This window comes from Pezoporus occidentalis, unplaced genomic scaffold (genome assembly GCF_034315485.1).
Source record: "Pezoporus occidentalis ecotype Australia unplaced genomic scaffold, CSIRO_AGI_Poc_V1 ctg108, whole genome shotgun sequence".
NCBI classification, from domain to species: domain Eukaryota; kingdom Metazoa; phylum Chordata; class Aves; order Psittaciformes; family Psittacidae; genus Pezoporus; species Pezoporus occidentalis.
In genome coordinates, this window is record NW_026912865.1 from 2,221,177 (window position 1) to 2,227,508 (window position 6,332).

The window sequence follows — 6,332 nt, forward strand, 5'->3', positions numbered from 1 at the left end:
CCCACAGTTGCTTCTTCCCGGCTTTGCTGCCTGTGCCTTTGGATGCAGTGCTGGCATTGAGGCTGAGCCATCAAGTAAGGCTGGGTCTAGCACAACAGTCTGGAGCATCCTCGTTCCTTCTGCATGCCATGGGATGGTCATGTCCATGTTGCTCCTGCAGCAAAGAGAAAAACAGGCTCAAAAGCCCTCATTTGTACAGGTCCCAGACATGACTTTGTCAGCAAGGCCCACAGCAACAGCCAGGGAAATGCACAGGGTCACACATAACCTCTGCAGCTGAGGGGCTGAATTAGTGATATTGAAAAAACCCAAAGTTTATCCTAAAAGCCTGGCATTGGTGTACAATCACTGACTTTATGAACTAGACAATTCTTGGACTTTTCAACAGGCATCTGTTGTATCATTTAAGATATATGAATTCCTGTGTCTCTTTGCCTGGATGTTTTCAAACAGTCCCTGGTGCTTGGTTTTGCACTGAGGAAACCCAAATTCCCTAAACTAAGAGTGTCGTTACAACCGCTGGAGTTTTTAATATTAGCAATAGTTAACTATTTGAGATGTTCTAAAATTGTAAGAGTGGTCAACATTTACATGCCTGTTACATAAATAACATAGCCTGAGTATTTAAAGGCATGACCAATAACAGTTAATGTTATAAGCATAAGGGCAGTAGGATTTAGTCAGCAGGGAATCAGTGAGGGAGCCAGCATCATCTGCCTGCCTTTAATTGAAGACAAAGCTTAAAAATAATAGGTTAAGACAGCACCAAAACATTAAATGATAGGAGGTGGTAGTGTTAACCAAGGTAATAATGGCTTCTACAGAGAACCATTTCGTGCAGAGCACACCAGGCAGGAAGGGCACGTTCTGTGCACAGTGAAAGCCGTGATCTTGCGAAGGCTTGACTTCAAAGCATGTGACTCTGATGCCTTTGCTTATGCATGAAGGACAGGGCTAGAAAATAGCAGGATTAGTTAGGGAGGGGTTGGGTTCTGCTGCATTGCAGGTGGCGAGTACTGTACCCAGTTCTTTGCGTTTCCACTTTAGAGAAAGAACTTTTCAAACATTTTTGTCTAGCTGTGAGGGGACCGCCACAGGGAAATTTAACTGAACTTTTAAAGGAGTAGTGTAGACAATTAAGCACTGCAGAACTTCTTTCCCTTTCTTTTAAACTCTCTCTACAGGGCCCCATCAGACACTCAAAGTAGCAGGGACAACTGCGTCATGTTCGTACCATCAATTAACTTATCACAATTCATCTAGGATTTAAAATTTCTAAAGAATTCAGCTGTTGCCAAGTACTTGAAAAATCATGAGGGGTTTTGGTTTGGTTTGGTTTTATTTTTTTGGTCTCTTGAAGAGAGTACAAACTCTTCAGTTCTAGCCTGGTTCAATAGTTCACATTTCAAATGGGCGGATTATGTTTTGGATTTTTGCACCCACTCCCAGAAATACAAGTTTCTGGAGTTTCTGGAACTCCAGGTTTACTAATATTTACACCACATTATGGTACATGATTTAAAAAGAGTTAAAATTACTCAGAATTTCACCAAGTATTTCCCTTCTTTCAGGTAGCTAGCATGCATCTTAAAACTGATCCCTTAGAGGTGCATTGTTATATTCCACAAAGAACTATTTGCATGTAAGTTCCTCCAAGAGAAAATAATACATTTTAAAGAATTTTAAAAAAAGCATTCCACTGCTTCTCATCTCTTCCTGTTTAGCTCAACAGCTGATCCCTGTCAGGCTTTTCTCTAAGTACTCCTGTTCCTACTTTTCTATACTAGCCTCCACAGTTTCCTTCCTATGTTGGTTGTCTTGCTTTTGAGAAAGCAGCCTCTCTAAATTGCACCCTGGGCATTAGAATGGTGTGTTGTAATCCTCTGGGTATATGGCTTTTCCTGTTTGGGAACCATTCTGAATAATAAACTTTTAGTTAACTTAATTGGCAAGTATTTAGTTTGAGAGAAAGACCCCCCAAACCTAGATACTTAAGGTTTGAATAGTCAAACCCAGGGTTCTGTACAGTTTAGCACTCTAGTGTAATGTATTGATACTGGAGATGTTTGCTACTTTGACCTAAGCAGTCAAATATCAGCATCCTGTAAGATATTTCTAATATGAGAATAATGGAACAGCTAGCTGTTCTTTGACAAAATCCTGTTCCTGTGCAAAAAAAAGCACAAAATCCCACTTCATTTACACAACCCCATATCTCACAGATGAGATCTGGAATCTATAAGCTTCTGTAATTAAGGGAAAGAACTGTTCATGAGTTTATATTCTCATGAACAATCAATTCTTGGTTTATTGCTTTTTTTTTGTTAAGCAGTGTATCACCATTAATACCTTTGTGTGAACATCTGGTACAAAGTTAGAACACTGCAGTTTTTCCAACCACTAGAGATCCCAAGCTTGAATATTTTTTTCTATGAATTGCAGAATTAATGAAGCCATATTTCCTCTGGATTTGTACTCTAGCCACTGAATGCCATGAGTCACCTCCTTCTACAACCATAAACCTTCTTTGGCTTAGTTCTTCCCTACCTATTTGAGATGAGCAAGAGACTGGACTGTAGTTAAGTCTTAACTGTGTCTACAGGTTGGTGAGCTGACTTCTGTCCCTTGGAAAGATAAAAGATAAGTTATACGTTTCGCTCTGTGGGACATTAATAGTGGTTCTTTGTTCCAGATACCATGCAGAAACTCGGTATATTTAACACTTGTGTTGTCATGTAAAATCAGATCTGAATTAGACAATGGATTCAAAAGTAGCAGTGAGAGTGCAAGTGAAAAAAAAAAAAAACAACAACCCCCAAACAACAAACCACAAATCCAAACCAACCCCACAACCACTACCTAAACTTGTTTTCCTAACACACTAGGACTATGTCAGCCATGCTCAAAGAAGAGAAGGGATATATGGCATATCATGATGAGGAACTCTCATACATGAGAAAGTTATTTTCAAATGATGCAACCAATACCAATTCCTATCCAGTGGTGCCAGAGAATTTAGACTTTTGCTGTGCAAAGTCACCTCCAGCTCACAATGTTTGAATTCTAATGTAAGCACTAGCACTCATATCTGATATGAAAGATGCATTGAAATGTGAGTAAATAGCAGCAGTTACAACTTTTTCTTTTTTTTTCCCCCTGAAAGTACTCAAGACTCAAGCACTGAGAGGTTTTCTATTTCTTTCCTAACTTATTAAATAGTTTTGTAATATTGACAAACCCATAAAAGAACTCTTAGAAAATCCCAGCAGAAATTCTAAATGTCTGCCAGCCTCTTGGGGAGAGCCAATTTTGCACAGATTATTTCCTTTTCCTATTTCCCTTATCTCTCCCCTTATCTCACCTTCAGGAGTAAGCAGTCTTTTAGAAATAAGTCATAGCACTTTGAGTTGATTTAGATTAGTAGTTTTAAGCTTACTTTACAGCATTTGCCGCACATACCAGATTATCTTGCCTAAATAATATACAAGCTAAGGTAGGAACATGATCCAGTTGCCTTCAAACACAGCTAGTATCTTGCACAACATGACTGCTACTTTAACTTGCTGCTGTCCTTGTTCTGCAGGGAAAAATAGTCTTTCTGCCTTCCTGTGTCCCAGTGTTTCACTTTGAAGAATACCAACTAGGTTATTTCTTTTGTGGTACTGGATAAAAAATATTTCAAGTGACATAATTTGGTTTGCCAGAATTCACAAACACCCCAGTACTACCACTTCTTTCTTAACCTGTACTAGAGGTGAGGCACAAGAACTAACTAAAACCTCTCATGTTGTATCTTCCAGATAATTTTTTCTCATGATTCTTCTTTCATCATTAATAACCCATACTGATAGACCTGGCTAATATGTTGATGTCCTCTTTGAAGGACCTCACCCCCCATAATCAAACTTGTGATGATGAGTCCAAGACAAACTACATCTTCAAACTGAGAAAACCTGGTAATGACAAGATATTTCAAGCTCATTAAGATGTAGACCATTAAATTGGGTCAAACACAGTAAAAGCTCATTCATCCATGCTTCTCCTTCAAGGTTTCATCTATCCCTGTATCCTATTGATTCACATGAGGTATCTTTGGCCTTTTTAAAATCTTCTTTGCAGAAATATACAGTTACTGTGCAGTTACTCACTGCAACAAAACCTGGCAATCAAGTTGATAATCAGAAAGCTAGTAACTGCTTTTTGGATTCTGGAATTATACAGTTTTCCATTCAGTGTCTCCATTCAACAAAGTAGGTGTCAACAAAGTAGGTGTATAATTACAGCTCTACTTAGTTTTTCCTGAAGATTTCTGGTCTAACAGCCACCATGCCTGTGCTAGGTTCCACTTTTCTGTGTGCTTCACAGATGTGATTCAATTGTTTTAAGTGCCCAGATTAAGTCCTAGGAAGCTGATGCCTGCATTTCCAAGATGCATTCCTCCCCCCTGCCCCCCCCCCCCCCCCGGCTACAAACAGAATAGAAGCATGTGAAATTGTGTATTACTAAAAAAAAATCTGGCTCAATTCCCTACCCTGGTTCCTGCTTTCCACCGTGGCATGGGAATTTTGATTTCCTTCTGGGGTTTATTTTTAGCTCCCTTAGAACTATTTCTAACTGTTTGGACAGGAAATTACAATCAGGCCAAGGGTTTCCTGGTTTTCTGCCATTCCTTCCCCTGCAACTGTTTTCCAGTAGTTTTTTTAATAATCTTTTTTATCCAGCTTCTCCAAAATGCAACACTTGAATTCAGGATTGTTTTGATATTTTTTTATTTCCATTTCCTAGTAATTTAATCCCTATGAATGTCTTAAGAGGAATTTCAGATCCAGTTTGTGAAATCCATTGGTTTTCTTTGGGGACGTGTCCAGCTTTTGGTTCAGGCCTTCTCCTAACCCCTCTCAGCTGTCTGAGTATCAGTCATCACTACTAACTCTTTTGCCACAGTAGCTCAAATGAATACCGGCTTAAAAACCAGTTCCTTGGTAACCGCCTCGGTGAGTGTTTGAAACGGTATAGAACCAGCACTCAGCCAGATTCCGGGTTCCTGCAAGTTGTTTCTAAGCAGAGAAGAACCTGGGGCCCAGGTCCATTGCCGCTGCTCTGTTAAATAACCGGAGACTAAACAAGCCCGAGCCCGGCTCCCTCGGCAGCGGCAGGGAAGGTCCAGGCCCTGCCTGTTCCCGGAGCCCCCGCTGCCCCCTGACGGCGGCGGCGCACACGGCCCCACGGCCCTCCCGCCGCTAGCGCGGCCACCTTCCTTGTCTTCCCCCGGCACTGCCGTGCTCCACTGGCAGTGGGAGACCCCCGAGCGTAGAGGAGGCGGGAGAAGAGAATGCGTCTTCGGCAACCGCAGCTACCCGCTAGTGCCGGGGTCGCAAAGGAGGCGTTCCTGTGTGCGCTGTGGGTCTCGCAAATTACAGGTGTTACTTATCATAGGCTTAAAATTATAACAGTTGTGGTGGGTGTGGAGAAAGCATGCCAGGTTCTGCTAGTCCTCAGTTCACTACAAAGCTAGAGACATGAGCAACAGGGATGGAGTTTACCCTGTGAAGGATGGGAGGTTGTTAATTTTGTCTTATATTTCTGTGCTTGGAGAAGAGGTGGGACACCTGTGCACACTCCTTTTGGTGGAGATACAGGGAGATTAGTTGCATTGGGTATACAGAGATGTGGGAGAAAAGAAGTGACTAACATAACAGCGATGATTGTGATGGGTGAGGTGGGCAGCAATTGCCATGGAGGTGGAAGTCTGTGCTGAAGCTCAGAATCATTAACTGCTTCACAACATAACCTCCATAACAAACATCCTTCCAGGCTGCGGAGGATGACTAGATCTCTCAATATGAAGGAGAACTGCTACTGCCAGGTAAATACTGCCTTCACTTCACTGGGACAGCACATCACATCCCACAGTGGGACACAGAGTTTGTCTCTGCAGCTCCTCCACCTGGCCTGGGCTTCAGAAGAGAGCCCATGCTGTACAATCAAGTTCTCTTCAGCCCGAGAAAAACTGCCCACGCTCATCTGCGGGCCACAACTAACCGTGTGTTTCATGAGTCTTGAGGATCCCTGCCAGACATCTCTGTGCCCACAAGCATCTTGAAAGTAAGCATCAGTCCCTTGTAGCAAGGGGGCAGGTGGGACAGCCTTCATGTCCGTTTAGTCTCTCCTTATGTCTACTGTGAGTGGCTGCTGTTAGCTTTAGGAGCCCAGGTCTGATTTAATTTAAAGCATATCACCGAAACCGGGAAAAAGCAGGTTCTGGCGGGGAGGTCGCTACCCGCAGGGCCCTCTGGAGCCCAGGGGAAGGCGGATGGGCGGTGGCGGGCAGA